Source organism: Xyrauchen texanus, chromosome 45 (assembly GCF_025860055.1).
Source record: "Xyrauchen texanus isolate HMW12.3.18 chromosome 45, RBS_HiC_50CHRs, whole genome shotgun sequence".
NCBI lineage: Eukaryota > Metazoa > Chordata > Actinopteri > Cypriniformes > Catostomidae > Xyrauchen > Xyrauchen texanus.
The window spans coordinates 26,047,211-26,069,173 of record NC_068320.1 but is presented as its reverse complement, the minus strand read 5'-3'; the positions used below and the strand labels follow the sequence as shown (position 1 = coordinate 26,069,173).

General features: G+C 39.7%; 1 pseudogene; it reads right to left on the bottom strand.

The window, feature by feature from the left end:
* Positions 1-21,963, bottom strand: part of LOC127637518 (conserved oligomeric Golgi complex subunit 5-like) — a 99,687-nt pseudogene that overhangs the window by 54,173 nt on the left and 23,551 nt on the right.

Sequence of the window (21,963 nt, the reverse complement as noted above, 5' to 3'; positions counted from 1 at the left end):
ATGGAGTTTCACACTGAAAACTTCTGTATTATTTTTAAAACTACACTGAACACCCCAAAGGGGGTACCAAGTCATGAAATACGTTTATTAAATAAGTCCTCGGACACATAACTCAGGCATATGTGGTATCATTTGAAACCTTAGGATCTGAACGTTTCATTGATAACCATCAATTCTGCATTTATGTTTTTATGTCGCAAATCAGCGCCACCTAGAGGTAATGAAGTAGCAATATTAATATGAATTATGAATGATCAAGTCTTTCAAGTAGCACTTAAATTGACAAGTTAAATATAAAATGAAAGCTCTTAATCTCAGGAATGCGACTGTATGAGATCAAATACAAATGTATCTTTTATGCAGCAATAACTGCTGCTAAAACCTAATATCTGCTCTTACCTTAGGCAGGTTTCTACAAAATGAGCCATTTTTCACTTGTCTGTGAGGAGAATATTCCAATGATATATCTTAGATGTCCAAAACAAAATAGGCGTTCCATCAGGAAAAGCATGCTAAACAAATCATCGGCCAAATATGTTATTAACTATTGTTTACATCATCACCAAGGGGAGGATCTCAGCTTTCCAAAGACACCTAGATTGAGCTTATAGTCCACTCAGAGGCCGAGATATTTGACGAAACAATAAAGGTGGTGCGTGAACTGAAAATTAGACTGAATGTCTATGGACGAGCAGATCTGTGAGGGCTAAAATGCATTAGAGCACCACCTACTTTTCAGATCTGTATATTGTGATGGAAGGTGACAGAAATACAAATCTTAGTCCAAGTACTTGCTGCCCACTTTTGGAATAAAATAAAACCTTTTGTAGGCCGATAGAGTGAATAGAACCAGAATTACATGCTTACAATGTTAGGACAACAACACATTGTTAAAAAAGTTTATTTGTAATATTATTATTATTATTCTCCTTGAGCCCCAATATCTCAAAAAGTCACTGGTCAAAAATGTTCTAAATTGGCACATTGATACTACATGCCAACTGGTACCCCCACACCAAGAATGGCCCACATTCGCCCTTAGGGGGCGCTACAGGCCACGCCCAAATGTCCTATATTCAAAGTGATGTCATTTCCACACCATTTGCCCAATTCTTCTGAAACTTGGTGCGCATGCCTCATTTCTCATGGGGAACAAAGGTCCAGCATGATGGATTTTCCTGTACACTAAAACATTTTCGTTTAGGATTCAGACAGAAACACATGTTTTTAGGATTTCTCCATTGGGAGGGTTTAACCCAAACCCTCTGCTGATCAATTTTTTAATTATTTGCTATGCTGAGGAGGAATCCGCATTGCTGCTTGCAGCTATATTTATAAGATTGTTATCATATGCAATATTATTTATGAATTATTGGTCTTTCTTTTTTTTATTATTATTATTTGGGGTGCTTTCTGAAAATATTGATCAATTTGGTGTGAAAAATTGCAGACGGCAGCCCAAAAATTCCCCCAATTTGATACAAATACACACCGTTTCAAAAGTATAGCCACAAGACATATACATTATACATGCTAACTTGATTTTAGTGTGAAAAAAATCACTAACTAACATCACTATGCAAAGTTGTATCCAATTTTACAACTTTGTTTCCATGCCGACTTAATGCTGGTAAAACCTGTAGTCTGGTAAACGCTGTAATGCCAAAAAATCCCTTATTTTATTACACTAAAATCATGTTAACACGTATAATGTTTGTCTTGCGAATATACTTTTGACAATATTTATGGACTAGGCCCATTCACTTCCATTGAAAGTGCCTTGCAACAACCACATTTCATTTTTAAATAAATAGGGGCATTTATTTTTTTATTTATTTTTGTGGTAATCAACATTATGCCACAAATACTGTCAATTCAGCTTTGCTTGTATTGAACCTGGAACATTCCTTTAAAATCATTCGACTTCAATTCTACTTCCCCAAATCCTATTTGCTGAGTGGAATTTAAAAGGCAGTCTTAATTCAAGTCTGAATGGCACAAAACCCAACACACACACTACAGCGTGAGGAGCTGACAGAGCGCCAGATTCTCCAGATAAAGGCCCATCTGTCAGATAACAATACAGAGCATCCTGCTTTTCCCAGCGCAATATTACACAGATCAGATCTTTGACAACACACACACACACACACACACACCCTTAAAGGGCAACACCATTTCCTCTCACCTTAGAATGTCAGCGTGCAAAAACTGGTCAAAAGAGCGCCATTCAAAACACACAGACAGTTTACAAATGCCAAACACACTTTTAGCCCTGCAATTTACAGCAATAATGAAGTGACAGGCTATTTCAACAATGCTAACAAGACACTTTTGAATGGCAACCACCATCTTGCATAGATTTTGAGTCATGCATTTAGTTCAAAACTGAAGGTATTAGCGATGTCAGGATATCTATACTGTAAGTAAACCAGCATACGCTAAAGGCACTTAGAATGGAGTAAAATTGTTATGTGGTAGGAAAAAGAGACAAGACAAAAGACACAAATTGAAGCGGTTTCACTTAACATTCTTGTCAGTATTTGTTTGGCCCAAGGCGGGCAACATATTTTTGTTTCGTCTTTTCAACGGCGAGCGAGAGACAAATCAATTGCATGCCACACAGCATGGGTCTATTAGGCTGTGGATGACAAAATCACGTCCCACCGTGATATTGGACAAAACGAAACACATTGCAGACCAAAACGGACAGAGGCGAACAAAAGACAAGAAGTGTCATCCAAACAACTTCAGTCAAAACCAAAAAAGCAATAAAAGTGAATCTTGACTAACAGTCAGGGAATAAAGCTAACAGTAAACTGAACCAGGGTTAGATGCCACCGAAAGTGACAAAACTTCCCTTGAAATTCAATATGTGGAGGCAAAATTTGACCCAGACTCATTCTTTCCCTTCCTGTAATTGATTGTACCATCAACCCCCCGTTTTTAGTGTATACTTTAGTGAACTTACCATTTTTACATATGTGTAGCGGGTCAGTTATTTCCTAAGTTCATGCCTCAATGTTTTGATTGAACACTCATCGCCTGATTTCACAAGAACGTTTTTGTCACCTAAATGAAAATCTAATTAACATTGAATATAAAATTTGCTGTAAATAACATAACATAATGCATTTACAGAAAATATCGGGCATGTTTTAGCACTTTCGCCCCAAGCCCTGGTTTTAAAATGAGACGGCATAAGTATTTTTAGGCATATTCTGGGTGGTGAGATGGTCATTTCAGAAGCCTGCAACACTGTCCATTCCCTCACGAGCATGTGAAACAGAACATTGGCCCAGTGAGTAATCTGCTTTTCTGGGTCCGGTAGGTAGGAGCCAAGTCTCTAATATTCTGTCCTAATTTTCACAATAATTTGCAAAATCCAATCAGTTAATTCAGAGCCCTTTAAGAGATGAATGGTTTAACCCTTTAAGCTCGGATTGGCCTGCCGGCCCAAAAGAAAAAGAAAACTTTAATTGTCAATAATTGTCAAAATACTACTAACTAAAGTCTTGGACAAAACAAAATGCGCAGGTGAAACTTAGAAGCTCTACTTTCCAATGCTTGTTGGCGTTATGACCAAAACTGAGCAACTGCTTTGAAATTTGCCGACAAATCAGAAGTGTTACGTTTTGATCATTTATAACACAAATTGCACTGTACATATTATTGCAATTAGTAAAAACAGCAAACTTATCATATAGCCATGTGTCATATGTTGTTGGAAAGCTCTCAAAGAGTCGAAAACAACCAGCCTAATTGTTTTGCTCACAGACAAAAGAGTTATTTCACAATTATGTTGGTGTTACTTTAATGCCACGTTTTCGCATACCATTACTTAGAGGAGGTGATTATCTTTCAAACAAGTCCACACACAAGATAATCAGATGTAGATCATTAGATAATCCACATGAGGTACAATGTTACATATGACCACCAGCAGATGGCGCCAAGTACATGACACAGACTCAATAATGACTCAAATGACACAGAATGAAACTCATTCTGTGAAATCTCATGACTAAAATCATGTCTGCATGCTATGCAAACCTTTAGTCATTGTTGTGTTTGCATGTGCATTTAGTTCTTATGGACAATTATTATGTTTTATTTGTTTGGTGAGGCTTTTGGACACATGGAGACATTTTTGGACACTAATAATTTGTAATGATATAACTTTTTATTGCTTTGTCGTATCAACAAAACAAATTCCCCAGATACAGTTTACATGATTGGGAACAACAGAAAGGCAGTTTTTCGGAGGCACCTTATTTACACCAAGAAATATATAATGTCAAATCGTCTTCAAATGATGAATTAATATTTTTTTGTGTTATAAGTCTTTAGTTTTGGGTTTGCCACTGAAACAGGGACTCTTTAAATACACCTTCAGAGCTTAAAGGGTTATTAATCTTGAAATCAGAGCACAAACAGTGGGCTCCAAAAGTCTGAGACCACTGGTGAAAATGCTTCTCTTGTGCATTATTCTAAATTTAATAATAAAAAAATTACAAAAAAAAAATATACCATCAGCATAAAAATTGTAAATGAAAATAACATTTACATACATTTCGGATTGTTTATGTAGGTGGTATGTAATTGCACTTAAAACATAATTATATGATTTAAAGTTGAAGTCAGAAGTTTACATACACTTAGGTTGACGTATTAAAACCCATTTTTTTACCCACTCCACAGATTTAATATTAGCAAACTATAGTTTTGGCAAGTCGTTTAGGACATCTACTTTGTGCGCGACATGAGTCATTTATCCAACAATTGTTTTCAGACCGATTGTTTCACTTTTAATTGACTATATCACACGTCCAGTGGGTCAGAAGTTTACAGACACTTAGTTAACTGTGCCTTTAAGCAGCTTGGAAAATTCCTGAAAATTATGTCAAGCATTTAAACACTTAGCCAGTTAGCTTCTGATAGGCTAATGATGTATTTTAAGGCCTACCTTCAAACTCAGTGCCTCTTTGCTTTACATCATGGGAAAATCAAAAGAAATCAGCCAAGACCTCAGAAAAACAATTGTGGACCTCCACGAGTCTTGTGTATCCTTGGGAGCAATTTCCAAATGACTGAAGTTACCAAGTTCATCTGTACAAACAATAGTACACAAGTATAAACACCATGGGACCACACAGCCATCATACCGCTCAGGAAGGAGACTCATTCTGTCTCCTAGAGATGAATGTAGTTTGGTGCAAAAAGTGCAAATCAACCCCAGAACAACAGCAAAGGAGCTTGTGAAGATGCTGGAGGAAACATGTAGACGAGTATCTAGATCCACAGTAAAACGAGTCCTATATCGACATAACCTGAAAGGCTGCTCAGCAAGGAAGAAGCCGCTGCTTCAAAACCGCCATATAAAAGCCAGATTGCAAGTGCACATGGGGACAAAGATCTTACTTTGGGGAAATGTCCTCTGGTCTAATTAAATCATTTTAAACTATTTGGCCATAATGACCATCATTGTGTTTGGAAGGAAAAGGATGAGGCTTGCAAGCTAAAGAACACCATCCCAGCTGTGAAGCACAGGGGGTGGCAGCATCATGTTGCGGGGGTGCTTTGCTGCAGGAGGGACTGGTGCACTTCACAAAATAGATGCATCATGAGGAAGGAAACTGATGTGGATATATTGAAGCAACATCTCAAGGCATCAGACAGGAAGTTAAAGCTAGGTCACAAATGGGTCTTCCAAATGGACAATGACCCCAAGCATACCTCCAAAGTTGTGGCAAAATGGCTTAAGGACGACAATGTCAAGGTATTGGAGTGGCCATTACAAAGTAAAATCTGTTTATTTCCAGGTAAAAAATTAGATTTTAAAATTCCAGATTTTCAATGTGCTCCCAAACATTTAGACCTTTCAATGTCCTCCAACCAAAGTTGGCTGATTAACCAGAAATAATCACAACGGTAATCAGAATCCACTTCCAAATACCTCTTCCCCGTCCTCCATGGCAAAAAAGGAGGAAAGAAAAACATGATTCTTCCTTCACCCCCCCTCGATAGTGCCACCTCTCGTGACCTTCAGTGTGAAAACACTCCACTTAAGCAGCATATATAAATGTATGAGTTATCAGGGAATTAAAAACAGATTTAAAATGAAACAATGGATAAAAAATTTAGGAGATCTCCTCTTCTCTCCCCATCTGATATGAGCGTGCCTTTGTTTTGCCTCACTGCCTGTCAATTTCTAATTGTGACCTTCAAGCGCTCTCTAACTTCAAGAGCCCTTCTGATGATACGGCAATGTTTCGGACCGATGATGGTTTCAAAACTAGAATGCACTGACATAAAGTGCCTCACTGTCCACGTTTTGTACATTTAGGGAAATTTAAAGTTTAAAAAATGCACTTTGTAACCTGGCGAATAATTGTAAACAGCTTTGAATCGATCATATCTTGGAAATAATTTAGCAAATGTAACTTTCTAAAAATATTATTATTATGGATGCATAATCAGTGCTTAATGCAAGTCCAATACAATAAATGTGTCGAAATGAATGTCTGTGGAAATCTGTACATTGAGCTCAACCTCTACTGAAGCCAGAACATTCTGATATATACAGATATCCAATCATCTGAGCGGTCGAAAGACGTCTTGGTTGAAATCTGTTTGTTGAGCATAAAAGAACGAAATGAAGCGGGCCATCTCTCCACATGAGCTCAGGAAGCACGGTTTATGTAACCCACACAATTCTAAATATACTGATGCAGGACCGTGGCCTTGGAGGAGGGGAATAAACTACACGATAAGATTCAAAACAGCGAATGCATGAGCAGAGGTCAGGGGACATCTGCATCGTTTGGGTTTAAAATGAGACGGGAGACGGCAAAGAATGAGTTTGTTAGAGATGCACAGAGTAGAGCAATAAAGCTGAAATAGCGGGTCACATTTCTGATTCTAGGAAGAGAAAAACCCTAATAATCAAGTGGCACCTTTAAAAGGAATATTCCGGGTTCAATACAAGTTAAGCTGAAATGCAGCATTTGTGGCATACTGTTGATTACCACAAAAATGTATTTAAACTCGTTCCTCCTTTTCTTTTAAAAGAAAAGCACAAATCGGGGACCTGGGTTGCTCAGCGAGTATTGACGCTGACTATCACACCCGAGTCACGAGTTTGAATCCAGGGCGTGCTGAGTGACTCCAGTCAGGTCTCCTAAGCAACCAAATTGGCCGGTTGCTAGGGAGGATAGAGTCACATGGGGTAACCTCCTCGTGGTCGTGATTAGTGGTTCTCGCTCAGAATGGGGCGTGTGGTGAGTTGTGTGTGGATCGTGGAGAGTAGCATGAGCCTCCACATGCTGCGAGTCTCCGCGGTGTCATGCACAACGAGTCACGTGATAAGATGCGCGGATTGACGGTCTCAGAGGCGGAGGCAACCCGGATCGAGGCAAGTAACCGCACCACCACAAGGACGTACTAAGTAGTGGGAATTGGGCATTCCAAATTGGGGAGAAAAGGCGATTTAAAATAAAAAGCACAAATCTGTGTTCCAGTGAGATGCTTACAATGGAAGTCAATGGGGCCAGTTTTTGGAGGGTTTAAAAAGGCAGAAATGCGAAGCGTATAAATTTAAAAAAGGACAAAGTTTTCTGTGTATTATTTGAGCTGTAAAGATGTTTGAATCATCTTTTTTGGAGTCGTTTTAGGATATAATGGTTTGTTGACATGGCATTGAATTTGTAAAATTGGCTATAACTTTACACACAAAAGGTTAGTAAGTCATTATATCACAGTAAAATATTGTTTACGTCTTGTGACTATACCTTTGAAACATTGAGTGTTTTAATGTTTACAGACTGGTCCCATTACTTTCCATTGTAAGTGCCTCACTGGAACACAGATTGTTCTTGTTTTAAAGAAAAGGAGGGGCAAGTCAAAATACATTTTTGACGTAATCCGTATTGCAAATACTGTCGATTGAGCTCAACTTGTATTGTATGGAATATGTTACAGATCTACAGCACAGGGCAAGACCACTTTCATTTTGGACTGTTCCTCACAGAAAGCCATCACATGACTTGGAATACAGAAGTCGCACTGACTACCTTTATGGTGCTTTTTTGGACCTCGGTCATGTCCTGGTCACTATATGCTTTTTGCTATATAGAAAATGAAAAGAAAGTATTTTCATCTTCCTTTAAAAGAGATCACATGGGTGATTCTCACAAACCCAGTTAAGAAAATGTCCTTGTCTTATTTTACTCTAAAATCAAACCAAACACATAAGAAATCAAATTTCGCATTTAGAAAATGAAGCCTATTTTATTTAGATTTTTTACAATGTTACAATATTTTTGACAATTATGTACATTTTAGCCCCCAATCCTCATTACCGCTCAAAAGATGGTCATTATTAGATTCTCATTACCACAACATGGTAAAATTATATATTTTTAAATTGCAAAGTATTTAGTATGTATCACAGACGCGGGGGATAAAGGCAGCCGGTGACGACAGTTCGAGAGAGAATTACGGGCAGCTGCCCTGTATGTGTTTTTGTGTGTCTTTTTAGTTAATTAAATATTGTTTATATTGTCAAGCCGGTTCTCGCCTCCTCCTTGCCCATCTAAACCCCCTTACACTGGTACCGAATCCCGGGAAGGTGGAGGGATGGCCGTCGCAGAGTCCTCAACACTGCTGTCCACCCAGGGGAGCGCCGCTGCCATCTTCCGGGTGACAGAGTAGCCCGACGGCCTGGACGCGGTTAACGGCCGCCGTCCGTGGGACGAGTGGGAAATCCCCGACTGCCTGGAGCGATGGAGCCCCTGCCAGTGGTGGAGGAGTGCCCTGTTGTCCCCCAGAAATGCGGAGGGGTCGAGAGTAGCCCGCCGTCCACTAGGGGAGGAGGAGAAGCAGCTCCCCGACCGCCTGGCGGCCATGGGTGGAGGAGTGTCCCCACGTGCCTCCAGAAAAGCGGAGGGGCTTTCTGTCCGCTGGGGGTCGGAGGTTTGACTCCGGTCCGCCCAGGGAGGAGCGGCTGTCGTCCGCCTGAGAGTGTGGAGGAGTGATCGGGGACCACTCGACGGCGCATCAGAGAACAGGTGAGTGAGCTTCTTCTCTCTCTCCTCTCGCTCTCGAACTGTCATCACCGGCCGCCTTTATCTCTCGCGCACCCCATCAGGCCGATTGGGGTCCGGGGCGTGCATGATTCCAGCCTGGCCATTATACCACAACACATCTGGATGATTTTCTATACTTCGTCAATGACTCTCATTACTGTTGTTACAGTTGTTTTACTATCAGTAAAAAAAGATGCTGTTGTCCAATTTACATTTAATTTTTTTTTAAATCAGCTAAAATAAAAGGTAGTACAAAGAGACTCCGCCGGCCGGACCGACTGCCGATGACCTCAAACTAAAGCTGCTCATATCTAAAACTTTACCAACTGAACAGACATGCTCTGAAGATACTCGATTGCCCATAAGAGGTACCAGTATAAATCGATCGATCAATCAATCAATGATGGACCTTGCAGTCTGCGTTTCACTTATGCCGCAATTTCAAAGTAGAGCTTGCAATCGTAATAGTAAAATGAAATGGTCAGTCGAAAAGAAAACAAATAAGGAGATAACATACCCGCATTTGTATTATGATCCGTGAGGAAGCCTATCTTGATCTTGATTATTTTGGGAAGGGATTTCAAATGGTTGTTTATTGAAATACGGACATATTCAGCATCTTTCATCCGCTCAGACGACCACATGTGGGAGCTGAATTTGTGAAATATGAGTGGACAGTTCAGTGTGAGAAAAGGCCAGTGCGGTCCATCTGCTGTGTGCGAGTGTGTCGTGTGTGACAAACAAACATGCTGAGAAACAGAGAAGAACAAGAATATTAACACTGCTTTCATCCAGTGAATGCTCTCGGTCAGCTGTGGCTTGATCAACTACATTCAAATAAATCATTAATGATCATTAAATCATTCAAATGTTTTAGTGTCTGGAAGCGACTCTGAAACTGTAGCTTGCCAAAGCGACGCACTTCTCATAATTTAAGATACCTTTAAACATTTCAAGCTACATTTGAAAAATGGAGCAAGCAAAATACATTGAAGTCTATGAAGAGAGTGATATTTATACGTGTAAAGGGTCATCACATGACTCGTGTCAGCTCTGCAGAATACATTGAAGTCTATGAAGAGAGTGATATTTATACGAGTAAAGGGTCATCACATGACTCGTGTCAGCTCTGCAGAATACATTGAAGTCTATGAAGGGAGTGATATTTATACGAGTAAAGGGTCATCACATGACTCACGTCAGTGCTGCAGAATACATTGAAGTCTATGAAGTGAGTGATATTTATACGAGTAAAGGGTCATCACATGACTCACGTCAGCTGCTGCAGAATACATTGAAGTCTATGAAGTGAGTGATATTTATACGAGTAAAGGGTCATCACATGACTCGTGTCAGCTCTGCAGAATACATTGAAGTCTATGAAGTGAGTGATATTTATACGAGTAAAGGGTCATCACATGACTCGTGTCAGCTCTGCAGAATACATTGAAGTCTATGAAGTGAGTGATATTTATACGAGTAAAGGGTCATCACATGACTCGTGTCAGCTCTGCAGAATACATTGAAGTCTATGAAGTGAGTGATATTTATACGTGTAAAGGGTCATCACATGACTCGTGTCAGCTCTGCAGAATACATTGAAGTCTATGAAGTGAGTGATATTTATACGAGTAAAGGGTCATCACATGACTCGTGTCAGCGCTGCAGAATACACTGAAGTCTATGAAGTGAGTGATATTTATACGTGTAAATGGTCATCACATGACTCACATCAGTGCTGCAGAATACATTGAAGTCTATGAAGTGAGTGATATTTATACGAGTAAAGGGTCATCACATGACTCGCGTCAGCTCTGCAGAATACATTGAAGTCTATGAAGTGAGTGATATTTATAGGAGTAAAGGGTCATCACATGACTCGCGTCAGCGCTGCAGAACACATTGAAGTCTATGAAGTGAGTGATATTTATACGAGTAAATGGTCATCACATGACTCGCGTCAGCTCTGCAGAACACATTGAAGTCTATGAAGTGAGTGATATTTATACGTTTAAAGGGTCATCGCATACCCGATGGCCAGTCCGCCCCTGATCGGCCCCAAAGTGCGTCGGCCCACCGGGAAAATGCCCGGTATGCCAGATTACCAGTCCAGCCCTGAGCCTACCTATGTAATTTGGTTATTTATCTATTTATTTTTTGCACAGCCGAATTTCAAACATAACAAGTAAACATGCTACTAAGACAGACAGAAAACATGGACAAGTTCTTGAAAGTTCCTGAAAAAATGTTGATGATGGTTAGCCCATGTGGGTTAGTGGTGTGCCGTAGAACTTTTTAGTCGTAAAAAGTGTGCCGTGGCTGAAAAAATGTTGTTAATGCAGCATGAACTACTGTAACAAACAATGAACAATAGTATTTATATTAGTAAACTTAACCAAAATGAAAAATGCTTAAATAATCATTGTTCATTATTAGTTCTTGATACATGATGCATTAAATAATGTTAACAAAAAGAACCTTATAGTAAATAAAACCGTTTATGACCTCATCGTTATAAAGGAACACGTTTACGTGACTTTACACATCATCTGCTTATTAAGCATACTCGGTTTAATAACTTGACTCTAAACACACACAATATTTTAGATAATTATCAGGTCATGTATAACATATATAAACAAAAACAAACCAGTAGTATTTTTCTGGCAAACACTGGTGTACCGTTTACCTGAATCTCCATGCCCTGTTCCAGTAAACGTTTGGCTTGATTCTCCACCTCCAACCGTGCTCGACTGATGTACAGCTGATCATTCTCAATGACATCAATACCTGACAGATCCACACCTTGAGACAGGTAATCTAAAAGAGATGGGACAATGATGCATAAATTCATGTTTGAAGAAAAGTTATCATTTACTCACCCTCATGTAGTTTCCTCATGTAGTTTTCCCCTTTTCTTTTTTCTTCTTCTGTAGTATAATATAACTGGAGTATCATTTATTTATGTATTTGTTTTTAATGTACACACGTCTATATTCCATACAATAACAGGTCAACTTGCATGCCATATATTAAAAACTTTTTTTGTGTTACGTACCGATTGGATTGTTTTAGCCTTGTCCCAGACTTTCATTATTACAGTATAAAATCTATTTCAACAATTATATATATACACATACATACACACACACACACACACACCGATCAGCCACAACATTAAAACCACCAGCCTAATTTATATATTTATATATATTCTTTTATCCCCTTTTTTCCCAATTTGGAATGCCCATGTGGTGGCACAGTTACTCACCTCAATCCGGGTGGCAGAGGACAAGTCTCAGTTGCCTCCACTTCTGAGACCGTCAATCCGCGCATCTTATCACGTGACTCGTTGTGCATGACACCGCGGAGACTCACAGCATGTGGAGGCTCATGCTTCTCTCCACGATCCACACACAACTCACCACACGCCCCATTGAGAGCAAGAACCACTAATCACCACCATGAGGAGGTTACCCCATATGACTCTACCCTCCCTAGCAACCAGGTCAATTATATATATATATTATTTGAAATTATTGAAATATGTGTATATATATATATATATTTCTACATTCAAATAAGTTTGTTATTCTACTTGTTAACCAAGTCGACAAAAGTGTGAAATGTGAGACTAGGTGATGGTTATGAGTCATGTTTGAAGAAAACAAAGAAAATTAAAAGGTATATCACTTGGGTGCAAAATATTTTTGCCAAATTATGCAAAAAGTGTAGAAATAATATATGTTTAATTGTGTGGCTTTAGGATACATAAAATGTTTCCTAAACAAGACAAAGCAGTCAGCAAAAAAAAAAAAAAAAAGAAAGAAAGAAAAGGTTAAAAATAGACAAAATACAGAATTTGAGATGTGCTGGAAATGACACTGATGGGAATTTTCAGGACGTTCAGAGAGAGAGAGAGAGAGAAAAAAAATACCACACTATAAATCTCCAGGGCTGCATGTACACACACTGATGGACATTGTTAGCAGACAAAAAAAAAAAAACAGTAAGAGTGTGTAAAATGTTTTAACCAGAGCTTCCTATCTAGAAGTCTATAAACACCCATGACCTGTCGTCGTATGGAAAAGAAATGTGTAAATATTTTAGAAAAATGTATTTTTTAGTGTTTGGTATGACATGAGGGTGAGTAAATAATGACAGAATTTTCACTTTTGGCTAATATGAACTCATTTGCATTTGCATTAATTTACAGGCATTTATTAATAAAGCACTTTTAAACTACACAGTAGACCCCAAAGTGCTGGACATCAACAATCCAAACAATAAAATATGCAATAAAACAATACCATAAAAATAAAATAAATACCCTAAACATTCTTGCAAGTAAACGACGGAGACTCTAAACACAGAGTACCATATTGAACAGCCGTTCGAACAGACAGCACATGAGTCAGAGATGCTGAGAGATACAGATACAGTGGCACTAGGCAGAACAATGTCACTACATAGATCCACTCATTAGCGACTTCTGAGGGCACACACACACACACACCAGCTGACTACTCCATGACTTGATTCGTCGGCCGCTAGCAAAGATATCAAAATAACCCAGCGCCATCTTACGTTCCTCAAGCAAGATATCTGACCCCTCCTAATGACTCCATTGTGTATCACCCAGATGCTCAGATCCGACCCGGAGTTTATAGCCTAAAAACTGGGGAGAACAAAAGCGTTTTGAGAACAGGTGGCCTCTACACAGGAAGGTTGTCTCCAGTTCGTACAGGTAGGCCCAAAGCCAGAATAAAATCCATGATGCCTGCCAGGAGTCTCTGAGACACAGAGCAATTTTATTTCACCTCATTTTCACCCTCTCAAAAACCTCTGCTGCTTTGCCGTGCCAGAGTGCGAGAATTATTACACTGTTAAATTAGAAAACCGCAACACTGAAGGGGGACTCTCGATAGTGCGCAACACTGACTGTTCACTGTTCTAGCCATCTTGGTTCTGGAAATGTTTTTCCCATTCAAATGGATTTCGTGCAACTGACAATGTCGTTGTCAGTTTAGGGCGCTATTGTGCTGCTGTTGTTTTTAACAACCGTTTCTGCGCGATGTCCGTCTCGATAAAGCTCATTTGGTATCATTGGTGTGCTGGGTTTTGGAAATAGGGGGCGTGGCTAATCCATCGGCTCAGTCTCGTGGAAGTAGATTGGCTAAAATCGCTTACAGCACCTTTAAGTATAAAAGTAAAATGAGAAAATGACCGCTTCAATATATGGTTCTTAGAGTTACACAACTGGTATAGGTTGCACAGTAGCCTATACCAGTGCCGTATTAATACCACAGACTCGAGCCTTATAATACCGGCAGTACACAATGTTGTTCATTCAAAACATTTATGTGTACGTGCCGAATGCTTACGCAGGGAGACGCTGATAAGAGAGCAAGGCATAGTCATGACACAACCGCCAAAGACCTCCCACTCATATCCACATGCGCTAGATGGACGATTTTGACCGTTGCGTCATGACGGTTGTTTAGTGTCACCTCAACTATACTCGCGTTACTTTTCTGAGCTTGCATTTGCACTCCAGTTTAGTGCCGCCTCAACGTGGGTGGGATTATAGGCTGATCGTCATAGTTGCGCTGCCTCTACTGCCGTGACATCATCTTAAACACGAAACAAACTGACCAAAATAATAACACGACCGCTAGCTGTTAGCTACTAGCTCATTGTGCTGCATAAAGCAGTTGTTGCATGGTGATTTTACACAAGTGTAACAGTTAAATTGGCCTGTTTGTTTTAGAAGCTTTCCAGTAGCTGGTCGACTAAATAAAGTGAAGCTTTCAAGCAGAGTATAGAGTTAACGTAACAAAACATACCATCCTCCATCGTGGATCAACGCCAGTCCAGGACACTCTCCCTCCCATTCCTCACCAGTTTAGATAGCGTCAATTTGGTCGAACCACTTCCACTTTTCCTTGATGGTTCTGTAGTCACTTAAGTTTTTTAACTTTTCCCTACACTGTTGGTAGGTCCGGTGGTAGCCGTGTGCGGCTAACAGCTGATGCACTTCCTGAAAGTCTTTTTCGTTTCACTCATCGCTAACAAGTGGACCGTCTGCACCTCGTTTATTGACCACGGCGTGGTTTTGCATACAGCCATTTCTTTTTTTCACAATTCGAAAGTCGCATGAACAAATGATACTGTTATAGCTGTTGCTAACTTTAAAACTAGCTAGCTGTACTAAAAAAAGTATCAGGTACTATCCACAGTGGAAAACCCCCAAAAAACGAGCTGCGTCGAGTTGAGTTGAGCTGTACCGTGCAGTGGAAAAGCCCCTTTAGCCACAGCTCCTCCTGTCAGGGTCATGAAGGTCAGCGGGTACACCGTGTGGAGTGGCATAGGTGCTCTTTCAATCACTGTTCTTGAACCAACATTTTTGCAATAGCAGAAAAAAGCTGCTCATATAATAGCGTTCTCTATCTTCTCCGGTCTTGTAGAGGTACTGGAGGAGCGTTCGCTCGGCATCAATCACAGTTATTACCTGCATATATCTACAACAAGCACAACGGTCAATCCACAGAGAGAAGGTACAGTGAGCAATATAGTGTAAAATGATCCTAACTGTGACCTTGGAAATGCTATTTTTTCCCATTACGGTGGAAAAAAGAAGAGCGATAAGAAACATTAGTGTAAATTCAATATGGGGTCCGTCTGAGGAGGAGTGGAGGAGGCGAGCTAAGCTAAGCGAGGCACTCAATTTATTTGAGATTAAAGGAAACCGAAAAAAGGTAATTGCTGTTGGCGTAGATAGAATCGACTCTGAAATTACAAGCTAGAGCATGAAAATGTCTAATGACAGCAAGAGTTGAAACAGCTTTCTTGAAAAAGAAATGGTGCCTTATGTTTGTTTTCGACAACTGAAAACATTTGCAGTGTGAATCTGGATGATGACACTAGAAGAGCAAAAAAACACTGACTGATGGTTTCCATTACAAAGAAAACTGTAGCACTTAGGACCTCATTATTTTTTGTTTCATACAGCGGTGGAGGAAACTGTTTTCAGACTCCAATAAAACCAAAAATGCACACAGATCCTACAGTTTTTTTTTTCCAGCAAGTGCACAGCACATTAGACATTGTCATGAGAACTGCAAACCAATGTTTCTGCAATCATGCTTAAATCAGTGTCTTGGGACGTGAGAGCACCACTGCATGTCAGTCAGATTCAAAGCAAGCTCAGATCATGTCTCTGTCAAAAGGCTTCTTCCTCTCCCACCAGACCAAACGTCACCTTTCACCTGCACGCTTCAGTGCTACGATATGCGATGCAAACAATTCAACTGGTCAGAAGTGACAACGTCGCACTTATGGCTTCTTATAGGACTCCCGACTTGCTAGATGGACGCTGAAATAACATTTAAAAGGTCAATCGTTGTCCTCGCACATCTCTTTGTCCCGATAAAGGAATTAACCGTGCTCACGCTCTAGCTACCATTTCTGTTGCATGTTTGGCGTTGGGAACAGAGAACCGTTTCCTTTCCAGTACGATTTTCATGTCTTTCGGTTCCGTTCACGGTTCTCGAACGTGCATTCTTCCGCCAATGCGAGAGATGACACCGTGCTAAAATACTCAGCGGCACGTCGACAACGCTACTAAATCAGCAGCATGAAACATACAGTGCGAACTGTGTAGCATAAATCTCAAACGAATCACTCTTATCAGCCTGTCCTTGCAGATCAGAGAGTTTTGATTCACTAGCAAGTCGTTGATTTTGTCGTGTCCGACTCGGGGTTAGGTTTGTTATGTGCATTTATGTTTAGCATTAGAGTTAGCGTAAAGGTTTGTTGTGTGTACTTAGGGCTTGTAAGAATTGCTGACTAGATGTAATCAAGTAATTTGCATGTAAAATGGACCTTCTTGAAAACGTTCTGTCGGATTCACAAATAGGGCTGAAACGATTAGTCAACGTTATCAACAACGTCGACAATAAAACATTTTCATTGTCAAATAGTCGTTTGATCTCATTTACCATAACGAGATCACGCTAAACTCTAATGATGAGCAGCACTGCAGCTCGCGCCTGACAGAGGAGAGGAAGAATAACACAGATCACAGTCCAGATGTACCAGATCGAAAAGCACGAGGGAATATACAAAAATACCAAATAGGTAAATACAGAAGCACTCTCGTTGTGGATTAAGCGGAGATGGAGCTCTTTTAAAAGAAACAACTTGTCATTACATCTTTAATGCAGTTTCAGCTTTGTAAAAGTTCAAAGTGCAGTCGGCACTTCTTCTATGTGTTGTGCAAATGTCCCGATCTGAGGGGGAGAGATTGAAACTGCACCCTGCTGATGCGCACTCTGTCACGGGACGCTCGTCCCTCGAGTGCGCTCGCTTAGAGCAGCTAGACTATAACATGATTGCTCGTGACTTATTGAATCATAATATATGTCACTGTGCATTTCTAATCATGAAGAAAATTGTCCATACACAGCTTTATTAATAAGACAGAGTTTGTTTTTGAGTTAAAGATGGATTGAAGTGAACAGAAAGGTGAGAGAGGAACTCTTCGCCCCATTGTACACTGCAACAAAATATGTTTATGATTTTGTTTTTGTTTTGGCTTGTTTTCCAATAGAAATATCTAAAACTCCATTAAAACTTTGTACATTTACTTAAGCAGCTTTACTGCAGAAGAACAAACTAGTTATCTGAGAATATTGAATATAATATTAAAAATACAAATATTTTAAATGATCTAAAAATCCTTTAATAAAGATGCGTTCACCTGAGATGCAGCATATCAGATATTTAGACTTGCTTTATGAGAACAGATCTTGAATATAAGTATATTTTGTCTTTACTGCACTCGCAGAAGTATAACAAAGTGAAAAACACACTTATATATAAAATACACTTATTATATATTTAAGATTCATTCTCTTAAAGCAGTATAAATATCTTATATGTTGCTTCTCAAGTAAATGTATCTTGTTTTTAAGGAATTTTTGGCAATATTAAATGGAAAACAAGACAAAAACACTTGATTATGATAGGGTTTTTTTTACAGTGAATGTTTTTACTGAATTAAACTTAATAAAATGTATTTTTTCCCCTTTAATTCAGTGAATGTCATTTAGAGTTATTTTTAAAAGATGATTTTTCCCTCTTTATTGTTAGTAAACACATTTAATACAACCTTTTAAGCTGGGGCACAAGCTGAATAATCGGCTAAGAGCTAATGATTAATCGTTGCAATAATCGTCGAATAATCGTTAGATGAATCGATTATCAAAATACTCATTAGTTGCAGCCCCATTCATAAATGCTTCGTACTGCCCATATATGTTAGTAAAACGTGTGTATGTTAGTGAATTCCAAATATTCATAATAGGGGGCATGTGCACGTTCATTCACAATTATCATAATCCACGGCCATGAAAACGCCATATAAGGAAGTCACCAGACTCGCTAGTAAATGCTGTTAACATCTATGTTGAACAGTAATTACATCTTTTTATGAATGACGTGCATTAACATTGTAAAATGTTGATTTAGCGAGCATAATATCGCCTCAAAGAAAGTGAGCACTTACTGTCATAGCATGTTTTTGCTCTTTTGTGAATCAAACAGTTCAAGAAGTCAATAAAAATGGTTTGAAATGAGTGTAAAAAGGATGATGGATGCCCACCAACGTTAACCTACACTGGTTCAGTTCACAGCGCATCGCTAGCATCATTTCTCATGACGTAATAGTGATATAATGTACTTGCAACTGGAAGAATCTTCAGAGAAATTAACAGAATGCCTGAAGAAGATCTTTGACTGAAACACTGTAAGATATTACAGATATGCAAGCTATACGACAGTGTGCGGGCTTTTTCTCTGTTATTTCCAGGGTTGTATTGTGTACTCAATGTATTTATTTATAGGTTTAACAGCATTAGCATTGACCATACGTTATCAACAGAGTGCCATTTGCCTAAATTATAGAGCTCAACGTCCAACCAGTCACGTTAGAGGGCATTTCTTTTTTCGGGAGGATCAAATGCAAATAGCGTCTTTCCATTAACTAAACGTTAACATATCTTGACGGCAGCCATATCACCCTGCAGCTCTTGCCTGGATGCCCACTAAAGCTAAGCAGGGTTGAGCCTGGTCCAGTATCTGGATGGGAGACCTCCTGTGGAAAACTAAGGTTGCTGCTGGAAGTGGTATTAGGGAGGCCAGCAGGGGGTGCTCACCCTACGGTCTGTGTGGGTCCTAATGCCCCAGGATAGTGATGGGGACACTATACTGTAAAAAGGCACCGTCCTTCAGATGAGATGTTAAACCGAGGTCCTGACTCTCTGTGGTCATTAAAAATCTCTGGACACTTCTTGTAAAGAGTAGGAGTGTAACCCTGGTCATTCCCCCCATTGGCCCCTATCTATCATGGCCTCCTAATAATCTCCATCCCTGAATTGGCTACATCACTTTACTCTCTCCTCTCCACCAATAGCTGGTGTGTGATGGAAGTTCTGGTGCCCTATGGCTGCTGTCGCATCATCCAGGTGGATGCTGCACACTGGTGGTGGTTGAGGAGATTCCCCCTATACTATGTAAAGCGCTTTGAGTGCCTAGAAAAGCACTATATAAATGCAAGGAATTATTATTATTAATTATTAAAGAGTTGGAGGAAAAAAGCAGCAAACAAACATTTCTATACAAGTATAGCCTATGATTTAAAAAGCTTATTTTATTTGTATTTCTTTTTTTTTTTTTTTTGTCAGAACGTCTTTACGACCACTTAACACAATTCATCCTGCTCGTGTTTCACGAATGAGGCCCTTTGAGTTTTGTTGTACTTAGTGGTATTTGAAAAGGAATGAATAAATAAAACCGCTTTCTTAATCAAAAAGTCAAAAATGTTAAAATATTTCTTCCTCGAAATAACTAATGGAATAGTTAATGGAACCGTTGAGGAATCCGGATGGTTCAATTCCTTATTATTCCCATCCTTGTGCATGCTAGACGAGGAATAGAAAAGGGGGGTGAACGTGTGAAAACAGCCTGAATATTCTGAGAGGTAAAATTAAACATTTTGCTGGTTACTTTATTAGGCTGCATATCTTGCACAACTTTTCCTTTTTTATTTTATTCATTCATATTTTGGGTAGCCTATTGTACTTTATTACCATTACATTTAATATTTCCCTCAATAATACCACATTATTTCAAAAGTTCATTCAAACTGGGTGAGCGTATTCATAGAGTATATCTATTATTAATTGGGCAGGTCTATTACTGTGGCGGAAAATATTAGACTTATTGCAGAATCGCTTGAGAAAGATCCTAAAATTGAAGAACAGGTATGAAGGCACGAGCAGGACATATGCAGCTTCTTATGTTTATATCTTAATTGCATTTTCCTGTATGTATGTGTAGTATTTCCAGCAAGATAAATGGTAATCCCATGAATTTTAGCAACACCTAAAACAGAATGTACATGTCCCGAGACAAGCTTTTCAAAGTTAACGTTCTTTTTGACCAGACATGACATCTAAAAAGCATGCCGTTACAGTGCAAGACGATGAAAAAACAGTCTGTCACATATTTTCAGCCCCTTAAACAAAACAGACAACCAGTGATGAACAATATTTGTTTTGTTTGCATTAGAGTGGCTCCAACAGCATCAGATGAAAGTGACTCCTTGACTCCGACCAGAGACTGAAGGGAGGCAACAGATCGTTCTGAAGGTCACCCCTCTCATAGGGGACAGCTTTTTCCCATGCCTTCCCTTCCCCCATCTAACACCACATGTAACATCTCAGCACTCTGGACACCGGCAGGAAGTGGTTTAACTCTGAATGCATTGTTGGGATTGGACAGAATCCCATCAGGACAGCTAAAGCGAAGCTGGAGCAACAAGCGTTAGCAGACGTTCACAGTCAGGGTGTCCCCGATAGTCTGCCACCATGAAAACTCGATGTGGAGGAGCCAAACTCACATTAACAGTGTTACCCAGAATCACAGGGTGACGTGTTAGCCCTGTAGAAGCTGAGGGGACGTGACACTGTTTGGACAACTAAAACCTTTGGAATCTGATTAATGCAAGCCAGACTCAATTCCCACAGGGACTTTTAACCATATTAGCAGTTGATTGGAGAAAAAGCAGTCTATCATGGCCTAGTATTGTGCATAATTACTGATAAACAGAATTGATGATATAAAAACAATGCACCCTACCACCTCACATGCTGGGACACTATTTTTAGTATGCGTTTGGTTGCACGAAGGCTCAAAAATCTGTTCAATACTGAAAAAAATGTACATTTAAAAAGGAATATTCCGGGTTTAATTCAAGTTAAGCTCCATCAACAGAATTTGTGGCATAATGTTGATTACCAAAAAACATTTATTTCGACTCATCCCTCCTTTTCTTAATAAAAGGTGGTTGGAGGGCCTGGGTAGCTTAGAAAGTAAAAGACGCTGACAACCACACCTGGAGTCGTGGGTTCGAATCAAGGGAGTGCTGAGTGATTCCAGTCAGGCTTCCTAAGCAACCAATTGGCCCGGATGCTAGCGTGGGTAGTGTCACAATAACCACCTCGTGGGTCTCGCTCTCGGTGAGGCGTGTGGCGAGATGTGCGTCAATACTGTGGAGAATAGCATGAAGCCTCCACACGCGCTAGGTCTCCGCAATAACGTGCTCAACAAGCCACATAATAAGATGCGCGAATTGACGGTCTCAGACGCGGAGGTAACTGAGATTCGTCCACCGTCACCCGGATTGTTCAGCCGGTTCCCGAATCCTCCCATTTGTGAAAACAATTTTTTATTCAAATTTTAAATGCACAATAATCGCGGTTAGATCAAATAATCACAAGCAGGAGATTATGTAATAATCGCACCAGCCCTAGAG